Consider the following 17,266-nt stretch of genomic DNA (forward strand, 5'->3'; position numbering starts at 1 on the left):
ACATCCTGCCACTTACCGCATACATACTAATTGCATATGTACTAACATATGCTATTAGTATTGCATAGAAAATCTCTCTTGATAAGAACTGTCCTTTGCCATGTTGGAACATCTAGGTGTTAACAGGGTTTGCTGGTGGGGATCCGGTTGGATCCCTCTCAGGAAGAAATGCAGTAAGAAACCCATAGGCTTCTATAGCAAAGCAGGCACTACCCACAACATCCAATGCATTGCAGGTTTTGGTACATATGGAAAATGTTGCCAAAGTCTGTAGATATAACATCTCACCACCCAATACAGTACCTGTTCATGCAAGATTTCTGCAGCGTGACAGAGACAGTATTATGCTAAAGCAGCTATCAGCCATTTTGTATAATGGCAGCAATTCTAGATGTATTTCAAGCTATTCTTTTTAGGTTTATAAGTAATGCTGACATTTATCTGATATATGCATGAGACCCTTAGCCCTAGCAACCTGCATAAGAAATATGCACTCCAACATATTGATAATGGTCAAGGATCAGCTCAGATGCATATATGGGTTATTAATCCTACCTACCCCTTTAAGAGTTTATTAAGTGAATTTTTGTACTTGCATAAATTAAACTTATTGATAAAGAATCAGTAGCTTGTTAAAAAATGATAATCTAAAGGGGCAGCAACTCCCTATTAGCTTAGAATTCACACCTGCAAATTATAGGAGGTTTTATGGCAAGATTCCCAGTTATTGGCAAGACACCCAGAAAAATTACCTTAAAGTATTTTAAGGGAATTTAAACAGTTTTAAATATAAAATATTCTTTATAACTGTTGTTGCAATCTTTGTATTTAATAACACTTAATGTTATAAGTTTCAACCCAATAAGTAGGATGTGATTCTATGGGGTACATTTACTAACATTCGTAATTTCCGAAAATAGGTCAAAGTTCAATCACGAATGACATCGACAGTGTAAAACTGCAACTTTTTGAATTTATTACGATGGATTTACTAAGCTGTCGTATTCGGGTTTTTCTTTTCTTCCGATGTCGATGTCATTCGTTTTTTTTTACCTAATTTTACGGCAGTGATTAGCAAAACACTGCCGTTTTTTTTAACAATCAATCTCGGCCGGATCTGTGTGATCCGTGCTGGGGTTCTTTTTTTTTTTTTTTTTTAATTAAACAATGTAAAATCCCAAAAAAAAATGCGTGGGGTCCCCCCTCCTAAGCATAACCAGCCTCGGGCTCTTTGAGCCGATCCTGGTTGCAGAAATATGGTAAAAAAAATGACAGGGGTTCCCCCATATTTAAGCAACCAGCATCGGGCTCTGCGCCTGGTCCTGGTCCCAAAAATACGGGGGACAAAAAGAGTAGGGGTCCCCCGTATTTTTAAAACCAGCACCGGGCTCCACTAGCTGGACAGATAATGCCACAGCCGGGGGTCACTTTTATACAGCGCCCTGCGGCCGTGGCATCAAAAATCCAACTAGTCACCCCTGGCCGGGGTACCCTGGGGGAGTGGGAACCCCTTCAATCAAGGGGTCCCCCCCCCCCAGCCACCCAAGGGCCAGGGGTGAAGCCCGAGGCTGTCCCCCCCCATCCAATGGGCTGCGGATGGGAGGGCTGATAGCCTTTGTTGTAAAATAAAAGATATTGTTTTTAGTAGCAGTACTACAAGTCCCAGCAAGCCTCCCCCGCATGCTGGTACTTGGAGAACCACAAGTACCAGCATGCGGCGGAAAAACGGGCCCGCTGGTACCTGTAGTACTACCACTAAAAAAATACCCAAAAAAACACAAGACACACACACCGTGAAAGTATAATTTTATTACATACATACACACATACATACATACATACTTACCTTATGTTCCCACGCAGGTCGGTCCTCTTCTCCAGTAGAATCCAAGGGGTACCTGTTGAAGAAATTCTACTCACCAGATCCAGTGGTCCAGGCTCCTCGGCAAATCCAGGGTTAATCCACGTACTTGAATAAAACAAAAAAACGGTTGCCCGACCACGAACTGAAAGGTGACCCATGTTTGCACATGGGTCACCTTCCCACGAATGCCAGAAACCCACTTTGCCTTCTGGCTAAGTGGGTTTCTTCAGCCAATCAGGGAGTGCCACGTTGTAGCACTCTCCTGATCAGCTGTGTGCTCCTGTCTTCACTGACAGGCAGCACGCGGCAGTGTTACAATGTAGCGCCTATGCGCTACATTGTAACCAATGATGGGAACTTTCTGCTCAGCGGTGACGTCACTTTAGGTCAACCGCAGGGCACAAAGTTCACATCATTGGTTACAATGTAGCGCATAGGCGCTACATTGTAACACTGCCGTGTGCCGCCTGTCAGTGAGGACAGGAGCACACAGCTGATCAGTAGAGTGCTACAACGTGGCACTCCCTGATTGGCTGAAGAAACCCACTTAGCCAGAAGGCAAAGTGGGTTTCTGGCATTCGTGGGAAGGTGACCCATGTGCAAACATGGGTCACCTTTCAGTTCGTGGTCGGGCAACCGTTTTTTTGTTTTATTCAAGTACGTGGATTAACCCTGGATTTGCCGAGGAGCCTGGACCACTGGATCTGGTGAGTAGAATTTCTTCAACAGGTACCCCTTGGATTCTACTGGAGAAGAGGACCGACCTGCGTGGGAACATAAGGTAAGTATGTATGTATGTATGTGTGTATGTATGTAATAAAATTATACTTTCACGGTGTGTGTGTCTTGTGTTTTTTTGGGTATTTTTTTAGTGGTAGTACTACAGGTACCAGCGGGCCCGTTTTTCCGCCGCATGCTGGTACTTGTGGTTCTCCAAGTACCAGCATGCGGGGGAGGCTTGCTGGGACTTGTAGTACTGCTACTAAAAACAATATCTTTTATTTTACAACAAAGGCTATCAGCCCTCCCATCCGCAGCCCATTGGATGGGGGGGGACAGCCTCGGGCTTCACCCCTGGCCCTTGGGTGGCTGGGGGGGGGGGACCCCTTGATTGAAGGGGTTCCCACTCCCCCAGGGTACCCCGGCCAGGGGTGACTAGTTGGATTTTTGATGCCACGGCCGCAGGGCGCTGTATAAAAGTGACCCCCGGCTGTGGCATTATCTGTCCAGCTAGTGGAGCCCGGTGCTGGTTTTAAAAATATGGGGGACCCCTACTCTTTTTGTCCCCCGTATTTTTGGGACCAGGACCAGGCGCAGAGCCCGATGCTGGTTGCTTAAATATGGGGGAACCCCTGTCATTTTTTTCACCATATTTCTGCAACCAGGATCGGCTCAAAGAGCCCGAGGCTGGTTATGCTTAGGAGGGGGGACCCCACGCAATTTTTTTTGAAAAAATAAGCACTTTCCCACCCCTTCCCACTGATATACATGCACGGATCTCATGGATCCGTGCATGCCTATCCAATCACGAATAAAAAAAAAAGGTCTGTTTTTTTTTAGCACTTTTTTACGAGTTGTAATTTTTCACGGCAGTGTTTGTTCTTTTTTGGCTTTGCACTTCTTAGTAAATGACCGAGATTCATACTTAAACAGCCGCGTTTTGACCGATGGTGTATTCATTCGTAATTTTTTACCTGAACTTGCAAAAAATTACGAATGCCCTCATCACTGCCGTGATTAGTGTTTAGTAAATGACCGAGATTAACCGAGATGACACTTTGAAGAAAAAACGGCATCTCGGTCAAAATCGGGAGCTTAGTAAATATACCCCTATGTCTCATAATTTGGTATTGATTAGAATGTTCATTGCAATAATCAATGAACAGCTACTATATGTAATTTCCTTAAATTAATTACATAGATATTTCTGTGAGAAACTATTTTTTTAAGAGCAATATGATTTCTCCAGCTGCAGTCACAAGGACATTTAGTTAACTCCCAGGCTAAGATAAAACTTTAATTGCATGATGAGAATATTAAAGGAGTATGTTTTGGAATGTCCAGGTGACAAGGTGGAAGTGTAAGAACTGCCCATATGAGTGTCACGCCGGGGAACAAGTGACTTTAAAGTCTACCAGCACTGTGTCCCTTGACCAGTGTGAATTGCCATCACACACCGTTATCTGGGCAAATTTGTCACATATTAATGAATGTGGTACCAACTCTCATCATGGGACTGTGACTTTGGAGAGTGGCAATTATACAGTCCTAACAGTTTTTGCAAGTAATACTAACACTGATACCAAGAAATTCCTTGGAAGGAGATAACAGACTACTAAATATCAGGACTGTGTAGAAAGACTGTGCTTTGCTGTAACTAATTACTAATCTACCGGTATGCATGCAAACAACTAATTGACTAAAAAGTCTAACTGGCCAACGCTAATAATTATTTAATTTATTTTATTGTGATTTCCACTGTGGTGCTCGTTTTGGTAATGTTTATTATATTTTATTGTTCTTAAAAAATAAAAGATTATTTTTATTATCCATTTGATCCTTTCCCAGGTGTGTGAGTCCATGGATGACTTAACACATAAGTGGATATAAGCTTCTGGGTAAGCATAACTTCTCTTCTAAATTTCCATAATCCAGTTTCTTCTTCTTGTCTGGCTCCTCTTCTCTGCATCCTGCTTTTTCTTCAGGACCTGCTTGCTCCTGAAATTTCTTCAAATCCTGTAGATCAGGCATTTGAGGCTTTGTTTTTTCTGTCTGTGTAGTGTAGATTGCTAATTCACTGGTTGTTTGGTTGCTTTCTTTATACACAGGCTACTCTCTCATTCTCTCCTGCTTTATTCTGAAGTTCAATCAGTGTAGCATAATCAGGCTGGAATGGTCACTTTACTGTATAGGCTTGCCTTTTCTGCTGGGGACATTTTGCTGCCCTCTTGGCTTCAGAATCTTGCCAGATTGTTGCCTCTTGTTTCAGGAGTGTCATTTCTTGCGTGTGTCTGGATCTTCATCACTGCAACTTTTTTGTGGCCCTTGCAGAGCTCTGAACCGGTGTCTGATCAGTGAGCATGTTGTATGTCTTCGCCACTTGCCGTCTTGAAGCCTCTGCTTTTCCATATCTGGCCCACAATCCCGTGCTGGGATGGTAAGGATCCTGAGTCTCATAATTTGGTATTGATTAGAATGTTTATTGCAATAATCAATGAACATAGCCAGCTAGTATATGTAATTTCCTTAAATGAATTACATAGATATTTCTGTGAGAAACTATTTTGTTAAGAGCAATATGATTTCTCCAGCTGCATTCACAAGGACATTTAGTTAACTCCCAGGCTAAGATAGAACTTTAATTGCATGATGAAAACATTAAAGGAGTATGTTTTGGAATGTCCAGATGACAATGGAAAGAAGGCTTTTAAGATGAATGTCCAGATCGTGATAAGAGAAAGGCCTTCTCATTAAATTAATGAGCAAACTGTGATAAGAACATAAATAGAGGAATGCTTTAATTGGGTTGATTAAATCACTGTTTATCTTTGCACACGGTGTACTTTGATTGGCTAACACACTGCCATACCTTTATTCCTTTGTTCTTTTGTGTATAAATAAAGGCTCCTAGAGCAACGAGTCAGATCAGAAATGACTTGCTGTGCTTCTACATATCTCCTGTGTGTTGTCTCATTATTTCTGATCTCCAGCCAGCTGCTAAGAACAGAACCATTGACTGATGTTCAAGGGTATTAAACAGACGACCGAAGGACATTGATATACAGAGTCTATTTCCAACAAGAGCATCCTCCTCCTAGCATCTATTCCCGACAGATTTTTGCTTCTACTGAATTGATAGTGCTCCATTTAGTGACAATCCTTATTACTAGCAGTATATTTTATTTACTAACAAAATATGCCACCAAAATTTAACATAAATGAAATGCCCGGTGAGGTCCTGTGTACACCCTATCATTAGCAGTGTTCCCTGCTGCCACGACTGTCTGCACATGTGCTTCGAACTTTCACCCAGCAGTGTCAGAGAAAAGCCTAGAAGACTTTGCTGAAGCCACAAAGGCTTTTACTGGGTCCCCATTGCTTGCATCTATAGATGGTGTAGTGGTTCCCAAACTTTTTGAATCACGGCGCCCTAGAGTATCAGAATTATTTTTATGGCATGCCTAGGCCAAAAGTTTCTTATTGGGAAATGTAGAAAACAAATATTAAATTAAGTAAATTGGGTTTACACAACATCTGTAGTTTCAGTTGTGTGATGAGGGACAAGATTTGCTTGTGTTTGTCCACATATTTCATGTTTGGCAGCCACCAACACTGGTTTTGCCTATTAAATTGACCATAAATAATTAGAATTGATCCTACATCACCAATCCAAGGCACCCCTGCATATGTCCTGAGACACCCCAGGATGCCACGGCACACAGGGGCAGTTGTATTAGCCTGGAGAAGGGATTAAGAAGTGATAAAGCAGTAAGAAGTGGAAGGTGAAAACGCACCAGCCAATCAGCTACTAACTGTCATTTTTTCAAACCCGTAATGATGGGCTGCTGCTTTATCACCTTCCACTTATCACTGCTTTATAACTTTTCCAGGCTTAATACATCTGCCCCACAGATTGAGAATCACTGGTGTAAACAGTATGGTCACAAACTGCAGGAAGCTACATTTACTATCTTGCCCCATTATGCATTTCTACAAAAATGAAACATAGGGACTAATTCATGAATGTACGCAATGCCGATGTCCATGCAATTGCGTGATTATTGGAAGACTGCACATGTGCCACAATCACCCAATGCAATATTTTTACGCAGTGATTGACAAGAATAGACAATTTTGGGGAGGTAACGCGGAGTGGCAGCAAAAATGCAGGCGTGTCATGAGCGTTTTCATGGCTGGTATGTGTGTGACCATAGACTTACTCATGCAGTCGATGTTCCTCACTATTGCGTCAATGCTGCATATGTGTGTGCAGTTGCTGAGGTCTGCGTGATGGCTCTAGTGGCCTATATAGGCACGCCATCAGGGGGGGTGCTGCGAGCACAGATGTCCCGCGCCCTGCATCTCTAACAGAGAAGAGTGGGCCTGGGCCGCTTATGCTGCCGTCCAACTGCCACTGTGCTCTGCCCACTTTTCATTACCAAGTTCTGGCACTGTCAAAGGAAGAGGAGAGGATGCTGCAAGCTTCTATTGTAAATGTCCCTCCAAAAATGGCCGCCGACTCAGAGGAGACGGTTATTAAAGATACTAGAGGAGGCTCCTCTAGTATCTTTAATAACTGTCTCCTCTGAGGCGGTGGCCATTTTGGCAGAGACTTTTCAATAGATGCTTGCAATGTACTCTCCCACTCAGGTGACAATGCCAGATCTCAGTCAGAAAAAGGAGGCGGAGCTACATGAAATGGAGGGGGTGGAGCTACACAGGACCAGGCTGCTACCACAACTGCTACAGCTCCGGCAAGCCTGTGATTGGTAAATTGAGCGAGTGGGAGAAATTGTGTGCGTGTGTATATATATATATATATATATATATATATATATATATATATATACAGTGGGGATTGAAAGTTTGGGCACCACAGGCAAAAATTAATTTTAATGTGCAAAAAGAAGCCAAGGAAAGATGGACAAAATCTCCAAAAGGCATCAAATTACAGATTAGACATTCTTATAACATGTCAAAAAAGTTTGATTTTATTTCCATCATTTACACTTTCAAAAGAACAGAAAACATTACCAATGGGGGTAGTACAAGGTATTAACTCTGCAGGGTGCCCAAACTTTTGCAGATGCCATTTTTTGTTTTCTGTTATTGTGATAGTGTAAATTATGGAAATAAAATAAAACTTTTTTTGACATGTCATAAGAATGTCTAATCTGTAATTTGATGTTTGATGTCTTTTGGAGATTATTCCATCTTTCCTTGGCTTCTTTTTGCACAGTAAAATGAATTTTTGCCTGGGGTGCCCAAAGCTTCGATCCCCACTGTATATGTATATATATATATATATATATATAAGAATAGAAAAGAGATTATTGCACCACTTGTGTACAACAGCAGCAATTTAAAAACCAAAGGTATAAATATATCCAAAATAAATGACACTCCCTAAAGGCTAATACAGGGCGTCAGCTGTCCCCCAAAAACAGGGATGGTGGTTCCCTGTAGCAAGAGATTAATAACACACAGGAGGGTGGGGGATCTAGCGACCAATGGTGTCTTAGAGAGATTCAATAAAAGTAAGTACATCTAAAAAAAAATCTATATATATATATATATATATAATATGATAAAAGAATAGTCAAAATGAGTAGATCTAATACATTTATTAACATATTAAACAAAATAAAAAATGGATTAACAACTATGATAAAATTTGAGCAGCAAATCTCTTTAAAAAATGGGATAAAAACAGTATACACAATACAATATAATACCAGTTAAAATATGTCAAAAGATTTTAGCTTAACTTGGTATGACCTCATACCAAGTTAACTCATAAACTTGCAATTTCTTTTTATTCTGTTGATTTGGGAGAAAGAAATGTTGTTGGGATTTATTTTTTTTTCAGGTATTTACACCCGGTGAGGAAAACTTTTACGGACACAGAGAAAAAAGAGGAGTACAAAATTAAAGACTTTATAAACTGTAATACCCAATCAGTTATCTACTTACTAGAATGTGAATGTGGAAAACAGTATGTTTTGGAAAACCAAAAGACCGCTTAAACTGAGGATACAAGAACACATCTGCAATATCAAGAACAAGAGGGAGAACCATGTAATATCCAAACATTTAATATGGGACACAATTCCAACCTGGAAGCATTGACTTTCAAAGCAATTGAACTTGTCAAGCTAGGAGAGAGAGGTGGTGACCTAGCGAACAAACTTTCACGTAGAGAAACGTATTGCACCGCACGTCACTGCTACAAACATTATATCCTAAGGGATTCAATGAATACTACGAACTTGCTCCATTCCTGTGAAGTGACAATGCCATCGTAACTTTACAGATGGATCCCCACTATGTCCACCCCAACCCCCCCTTCCCCTCTCTGTTTATCCCTACCTACCCCGCTCCCTCTTGTCCCTGCCTCCCCCCCATCCCACCCTATATGTCAAACCCCCCCTTTTTTATCCATATTTAGATCTCTTTTTAATATCATTCACTCTGTAGTTACGATAATATTATTATTATTATTATTATTATTATTATTATGAATACTTTTGACGTATGTACGGTAAAAAGATCATTACAGTCAAACCACACTGGAAATGCCCAATCTCGTCCGATCTTGGAAGTGAAGCAGTGTCGAGCCTGATCAGTACCAGAATAGGGAGACCCCCTGGGAAGATCAGGTACTGTAACCAAACTTGAATATTAAATGCCTACATGATCATGTCAATAGTGTCACGCATATATCACACTAATTAGTTAGTAAATACTCACTATTATTTATATTGTCTTAGCATTCACATATCATCTTAATATTTTATATTAATATTGGACACCTATCACCATATATATACCTATTAATTATATTAAACCTATTTATATAGATCAAGGATATTTTTAGTGTTCACATACCATTTTAATAATTTATATTAATATTGGACACTTATCACTATGTAAGAATCCGTATTAATTATATAGATATATTGTAACTGCATGATGCACTTTTATATTTCACTGAGATATCCCTAGTCCTTCATAATTCTAATTAATCCATATTGGTATACTATTGTTATAAGTTTTTATCTATTTATTTACCTATTTTTGTATCTCTCTCTCTGTTATCCATTATGGAGGTACACTAATAATGTCCCCGATGCTGGTCTCCACAAGCATGGCCGCCGCAAGGATAGTGAATGGGAATATCCCCAACCAGATGGCCACCACAAGGGACGGATCTGTGAGAGCCTGGCCGCATGCATCCGGCCTCTTTTGAACATGAATCTCTATGGAGACAGCGGGCGCAGTCTCCTTTCCGGAAGTGGGGCGGAAGTCACCTTTCCGGAAATGGGGCGGAAGTGACGCGACGACGCGATTCCGGAAGTGGGGCGGAGATGCCGCTGATTCGTCTTTAAAACAGTCTATAACTGTGTTTCTTGATCCCAAACCTGTCCACAAAATATCTGTTTTACTTTAAATACATATATACTCCCTAATTAGGATGATTACTGACTATATTTGTAAGTTTATAGCCTGCCATATAGGACCATGTGAAAAAAAAACAGGAAGTGATGTCACAATTGATTTTAGATTAGTACTAGTATAAATAGAAGCCCAGTCTCACTTTGCTTTTACCCCTTGATGAAGTCTGTGTGACGAAACACGTTGGTCAACCTGCTAGTGACCTTATAATCAGATAAGCAAAATCTTTATATATTGCAACTGGCACTTTATTTATTTGTGTATATTGTTTTTTATCCCATTTTTTTAAGGAGAGTTCTGTTTAAATTGTTTATTATATATTATTAAATTGTAGATTATTTTTATATTTATCTATATTGTCAGAATTATTTATTCATTTAAAACACCATTGGTCGCAGTATCCCCCACTCCCCCGTGTGTTGCTAAATATACATTACAGGGAACCACCATCCCTGTCTCTTTGGGGGAAAGCAGACACCCTGTATATTCTAGGGAGTGTCAGTATTTTTATATGTAACATTACAGTATATATTTATGGTTTTATATCGTTCGTATTGAACGCAGTATTATCTTTCTATCTAAATCTCCCCGGTAATAATTTTTACTGCTGCCTGGTGTATTACAATGCTTTTAGAATATTGAGGAACTCGGATCGGGCAACCAAAAGACAGAATTGGTGCCAAAAAATCTTTAATGAAAAAAGCAAACCAGTGAACCATCCCCACCATGTGATTTAGACGATCTGTTTTGGGGCATAGAGAGACTCCTTATTAAAGAAGTTAAAACATGGTGGGACATTAAGGGTCTAGAGCATTATATCACGGTGATAGAGTTCCAAGGGGGCTTAGACTCCTGAAACAACCTACATTTGACAATCTCGATGCAGCCTTTTTAGAAAAGTGGGATAGAACACTACACAATTGTTCCATTGATCTAATGAAACTCTTGATTGAGGAGAAAAAGAACTCCCTCTTAGAACTAGAGAAGAACATTAAAGAAAAAGAAACGGAACTTGAACCATTTAAAGACAAAGAGGACTACAAAATGAATGAGAGTTCTGAACAAAAAAATGAAACATATCGAGGAAGAGGTCACTAAAAGCAAAGAAAATAAGTTTCTGAGGGACAAGACAGACTATGAACAAGGAAAAGTAAAAAATTGGAGCAGGTTTTGAACTATGGCACAACAAATTAATCGAACAGACAGACAGTATTGGAAAACTGTACTGGTGAAAGGAAAATAAACAAGGAATACAGAGATGAATACACCATCTCCAACTTTTAGGACACAGAACAGATTCACAGCACTACAAAGATTAAACTCAAACAGTGATCTGACTTTTTTAGCCCAAAAAACAGGAACAAGACCAAAGTAAACAACAGAAGCTCTCTGAAAGAATATGTCCACCTTGCATCACCACTCAAAAGGTGATACATCGAAGAAGAGGAAAACGGGGCAGCAGGAGGGAGAGAAAACAAGAAAAGAACATTGTAGTATTGGATACAAAGGAGAAAGGAATCTTTAATTTATCAAAACATACTCTGTCAAAACCGGAAATATCCTTACTTAATCAAGGCCTCACATTCGCACCCACGGGGGGTCTCAACAAGTTTGAGACCTTTATTGATCTAAACAAGTTTATTAGGAAACTAACACTGAAAATATATTTTTTACGGAAAGAAGACGCTGTTATTAATAATTATGAAAACCACTCAAAATCAGGTCTGAAACCGACCTCTAAGTTTTACCCATTGGAATCAAAAGGGAGTAATCTCAGTATTTTTTATGAACTGGTGAAAAAAGACCTTTGTGAATCTAATATGGAAAAGATCAAGGAGAACATCACAAATCGAGAAAGTGAGGCTTTAAAGAAGTTACAGAAGAATAGAGGAATTGTTATAAAACAAGCTGATAAAGGGGGGGGGCTGGTTATCATGGACCGTGATAAATATACGAATGAAGCATTACGACTATTGGGATATGATGTCTCATATACAAATTTATCTGGGGATCCTATAGACGTCTTCGTTGGAGAACTAAGAACCCTTTTATTACACGGTCTACGCACAGATATTATTACAAAGGGAGCATTTCAATATTTAATTAAATCAGACCCCACTACCCCATCGTCTATTTTCTGCCCAAAATTCATAAAAATCTGACTAACCCACCCGGAAGACCTATTGTGGCGGGTATTGACTCACTCACTTCTAATTTATCAGAATACGCTGATGTCTTTTTGAAAGTATATGTTAGAGAATTACCATCATACCTAAAGGACACCACTTCTGTTTTGAACTCCTTTAAAGATCTCAATTGGAAAGACACCTACAGGTGGGCAACAATAGACGTTCAATCATTATACACTTGTATTAAACATGAGAAAGGTGTCACAGTGTGTAGAGAATTTATGGAAAATGATGCTTCACTAACCATCATCCACAAAGATTTTATCTGTGATATTATGTATTTTATCCTTCAGCATAATTATTTTAAGTTTTTAGATCATTTTTGTCTGCAACGATGTGGGACTGTTATGGGTACGATTTTCGCACCGAGTTTTGTAAATCTTTTTATGGGCTGCTGGGAAAAGACTTTTGTCTATGGTAACCATGCTTTTAAGAATCACATCATCCTTTATCGTCGCTACATAGATGATATTTTAATTATTTGGGATGGTACAGAGGAATGTTTTTATAATTTCTTGGAATTCCTGAGCAATAACGAGATGAATCTCGTCTTTACATCTAAGATTAATAAAGAGTCAATTGAATTTTTAGATCTGGTTTTAATGGGAACTGATGGCAAAATTGAAACCAAGAACTATATTAAATAAGTTGATACCAACAGTTATCTTCATTATAAAAGCAACCACCTGGAGAAATGGAAAAACAACATTCCCTTCTCCCAATTCAACAGAATAAAAAGAAATTGCAGTAACCAGGAAGAATGTGAGGCCCAAATAGAGAAATATAAAAACAGATTTAAGGATAAAGAATACCCAGCTAACATCTTAGAAGAAGCAGTCACTAAAGAAAAGGTACTGGAGAGATCAACACTGTTAGAATATAAGACTAAAGAAGCTAAGAAAGATTCTCTCTCATTCATTACAACGTATAACCGACATGAGAAATCCATTAGAGATTCACTTAGTAACCACTGGGGAATCCCACTGATAGATCCTGTTCTTAAAGAAATCCTACCTCCAAGCCCTGAGATTATCTACAGGAAATCAAAAAACCTCAAAGATATACTAGCTCCAAGCATGCTACGTAAGGAATCCGAAGAGGATCACCGAATGCTGAAATGTACTGGATCTTTTAAATGTGGCTAATGCAACATTTGCAGGTATTTTCACCTGGTGAGGAAAACCTTTACGGACACAGAGAAAAAAGAGGAGTACAAAATTAAAGACTTTATAAACTGTAATATCCAATCAGTTATCCACTTACTAGAATGTGAATGTGGAAAACAGTATGTTGGGAAAACCAAGAGACCGCTTAAAATGAGGATACAAGAACACATCCGCAAAATCAAGAACAAGATGGAGAACCATGCAGTATACAAACATTTTAATATGGTACACAATTCCAACCCGGAAGCATTGACTTTAAAAGCAATTGAACTTGTCAAGCTAGGTGACCTAGCGAACAAACTTACACGTAGAGAAATGTATTGGATATTTCAACTACAAACATTATATGCTAAGGGATTCAATGAATACTAAAAAATTGCTCCGTTCCTGTGAAGTGACAATGCCATCGTAACTCTACGGATGGATCCCCACTTTGTCCACCCCCCCCCCCTCCGTTTATCGTTACCTACCCCCTACCCCCTATATGTCAAACCCCCCTTTTTTATCCATATTTAGATCACTTTTTAATATAATTCACTCTGTAGTCATGATATTATTATTATTACGAATACATTTGACATATGTATGGTAAAAAGATCATTACAGTCAAACCACACTGGAAATGCCCAATCTCGCACGATCTTGGAAGTGAAGCAGTGTCAGGCCTGATCAGTACCAGAATAGGGAGACCACCTGGGAAGATCAGGTACTGTAACCAAACTTGAATATTAAATGCCTCCATGAGCATGTCAAAAGTGTCACGCATATATCACACTAATTAGTAATTAAATACTCACTATTATTTATATTGGCTTAGCATTCACATATCATCTTAATATTTTATATTAATATTGGATACCTATCACCATATATATATACCTATTAATTATGTTAAACCTATTTATATAGATCAAGGATAATTTTAGTGTTCACATACCATTTTAATAATTTATATTAATATTGGACACTTATCACTATGTAAGAAACCGTATTAATTATATAGATATATTGTAACTGCACAATGCACTTTTATATTTCACTGAGATATCCCTAGTCCTTCATAATTCTAATTAATCAATATTGGTATACTATTGTTATAAGTTTTTATCTATTTATTTACCTATTTTTGTATCTATCTCTATGTTATCCATTATGGAGGAACACTAATAATGTCCCCGATGCTGGTCTCCACAAGCATGGCCGCCGCAAGGATAGTGAATGGGAATATCCCCAACAAGATGGCCACAGCAAAGGACGGATCTGTGAGAGCCTGGCCGCATGCATCCGGCCTCTTTTGAACATGAATCTCTATGGAGACAGCGGGCACATGCGCAGTTGCCTTTCCGGAAGTTGGGCGGAAGTGACGCGATACTGGAAGTGGGGCGGAGATGCCGCTGATTAATCTTTAAAACATTCTATAACTGTGTTTCTTGATCCCAAACCTGTCCACAAAATATCTGTTTTACTTTACATACATATATACTCCCTAATTAGGATGATTACTGACTATATTTTTAAGTTTATAGCCTGCCATATAGGACCATGTGAAAAAACCAGGAAGTGATGTCACAATTGATTTTAGATTAGTACTAGTATAAACAGAAGCCCAGTCTCACTTTGGTTTTGCCCCTTGATGAAGTCTGTGTGACGAAACGCGTTGGTAAACCTGCTAGTGACCTTATAATCAGATAAGCAAAATCTTTATATATTGCAACTGGCACTTTATTTATTTGTGCATATTGTTTTTTATCCCATTTTTTTAAGGAGAGTTCTGTTTAAATGGTATATTATATGTTATTAAATTGTAAATTCTTTTTATATTTATCTATATTGTCAGAATTATTTATTCATTTAAAACACCATTGGTCACTGTATCCGCCACTCCCCCCGTGTGTTGCTATATATATATATATATATATATATATATATATATATAGATATATATATATATATATATATATAGAGAGAGAGAGAGAGAGACCTAAATATCCAAAGGAACAACTTACCACTCCTCCTGCATGCTCCCATCCCCGGCGCCGCCCGCACCTCCGGTCAGTGGCACTTCCTGGTTCCGGTGACATCACACAGGAGCCGTCTTATCTGGGGCGTTGACATGGTTACCGGCGTGCATGGCATAATGGTTGCTAGGGGAACAGTGACAAACAAACAAGCATTTAAAAAGTGTAAACAATTAGTGCAGTGCTCGCTGGATCACACGTAGACAGAACGTTTCTATGTAACTACACAGACACATTACATAGTACATTATATGATGTGCCTTACTAAATGAGCAAAGTATGGATAGTTTGCTAATTATAGCGCATGTAACCATAATAAGTAAATTATTAACCCTGCAGGAAAATAATCAAAAATCATATCAGGCTAACCATATTTACTCCATTGGAATACTCTGAATGTTATTAAGGCACCAGTGGAAGAGGCCACATATCTGCCAAATGGTAAAGACTTATAAGGAATGGGTGCAGGACATGATCTATTATTACGTATCGAAGAGTGGATAAATTATTTGTTTCTGGCCCCGGAAGCATTCTGGGACAGAATATGGACATGGACACCCCTGTTTGAATATATCCATTTCAGGACAAAGCAACATTACAAGTTTGGACCGCTGTCTTTTTTTTTACCTCATTACAGAGGACATAAGGTGGGACAGCTGATTTTAACGCACTGCTCACGTCGTTTACACCAGCACCATCTTGGATTCACATGTCGGAACAGACGAGGGGTCCATCTGGAGATGCCATACATGGATGCCTGGTACTGCCGTTGGGGGAACGACTACACTTCTCTGATCATGAGAGTAAAGCAGTACTGTTCTCCGGAAGACTGCTAGAGACTGCTGGTGCAGCTACATCAGAGGAAGTGTTTAACGAGCTGTTCAAAATGAAAAAGAAAGAAATTGAATTCCTCATGCATGGAGTCACGCTCTCTGAGTATTACCGAGAAAAAAAGATATCAAGGGGCTTTAGAGTCAAAAACATGCCCACAATATGCCGATATAACAATGATTTCAGTAGAAAGTGGGTCGCGGTTTGGATAATGCAATATGGACTTTATGGACTTTTAGTACTATTGGATGTCATTTTATTATGGTGGTACCCCATTATCCGTTATTTATAACAGAGGCCAGGATCTGTATCTTTTAACACAGTATGCGGACCTGAAGCTTGGATGATTTGATTTACTGGTTCCCATGACAACGGGACCGGAAGTGACGTTACGCCAGAATTCCATTGTGGGATCCGATAATAGGTGTATGGAGGATAGAATTAGCCCCTGGACACGAATTCTATTAAACTTTCAACACTTGTTATCCCCTTAAAGGACTGACAAAGATACGAGCACGGCGCCGCAAATACGGACCATTCAGAGACGCCGGTCCCCATGACGACGGGACCGGAAGTGACGTCGCGTTACACTATGCGGAAGGAGATAGTGTTCGGACGAACGGGTATCCATAACGACGAACCCGCCCACTCATTCCCTGTACAATTTCGAATAGGAGTCCTATATGGAAACACAGGTTACCAAGGTAACGGACCCACCCACTGGATGGGGATTGGAGTTGCTATGGACGCTCTGGCAGAGGATCATAGAACTTTTAGTGCATTATGCTGTATAGGATCCAGCTGGGTGCCTAGCATTTCCATTGGAGGAGGGATGCTTAAATATCAGGAGGAAGAGAGCATTGAATCATTCAGCTTGAAAACCTTGACAAAGACCCCAGCCAGGGGTAGAAACGCGTTGGTTGTTACCTGATAAGCCTGGGGACGGACGTTAAGGACCGGTATCGAGTAAGAACTGCATGGTGGGACTATCCAGAAATCCCTTGTTACATCTTACATGCGCTT

General features: G+C 39.6%; 1 long non-coding RNA gene and 2 pseudogenes across 1 annotated transcript in view; all 3 read left to right on the forward strand.

Annotated features, from left to right (window-relative positions):
* LOC134965855 (uncharacterized) overlaps positions 1-5,497 on the forward strand; it is a 153,082-nt gene extending 147,585 nt beyond the window's left edge. The window contains exons 4-5 of the long non-coding RNA XR_010188523.1: positions 4,433-4,482; positions 4,916-5,497. This is a non-coding gene — a long non-coding RNA (uncharacterized LOC134965855). The remainder of the gene's footprint in view (positions 1-4,432; positions 4,483-4,915) is intronic.
* Positions 5,498-9,135: 3,638 nt separating this feature from the next.
* Positions 9,136-9,255, forward strand: LOC134968104 (5S ribosomal RNA; annotated as a pseudogene).
* A 4,737-nt stretch (positions 9,256-13,992) lies between these two features.
* Positions 13,993-14,112, forward strand: LOC134968411 (5S ribosomal RNA; annotated as a pseudogene).
* Positions 14,113-17,266: the final 3,154 nt, after the last annotated feature.

The sequence above is a fragment of the Pseudophryne corroboree genome, chromosome 10 (genome assembly GCF_028390025.1).
Source record: "Pseudophryne corroboree isolate aPseCor3 chromosome 10, aPseCor3.hap2, whole genome shotgun sequence".
Lineage (NCBI taxonomy): Eukaryota > Metazoa > Chordata > Amphibia > Anura > Myobatrachidae > Pseudophryne > Pseudophryne corroboree.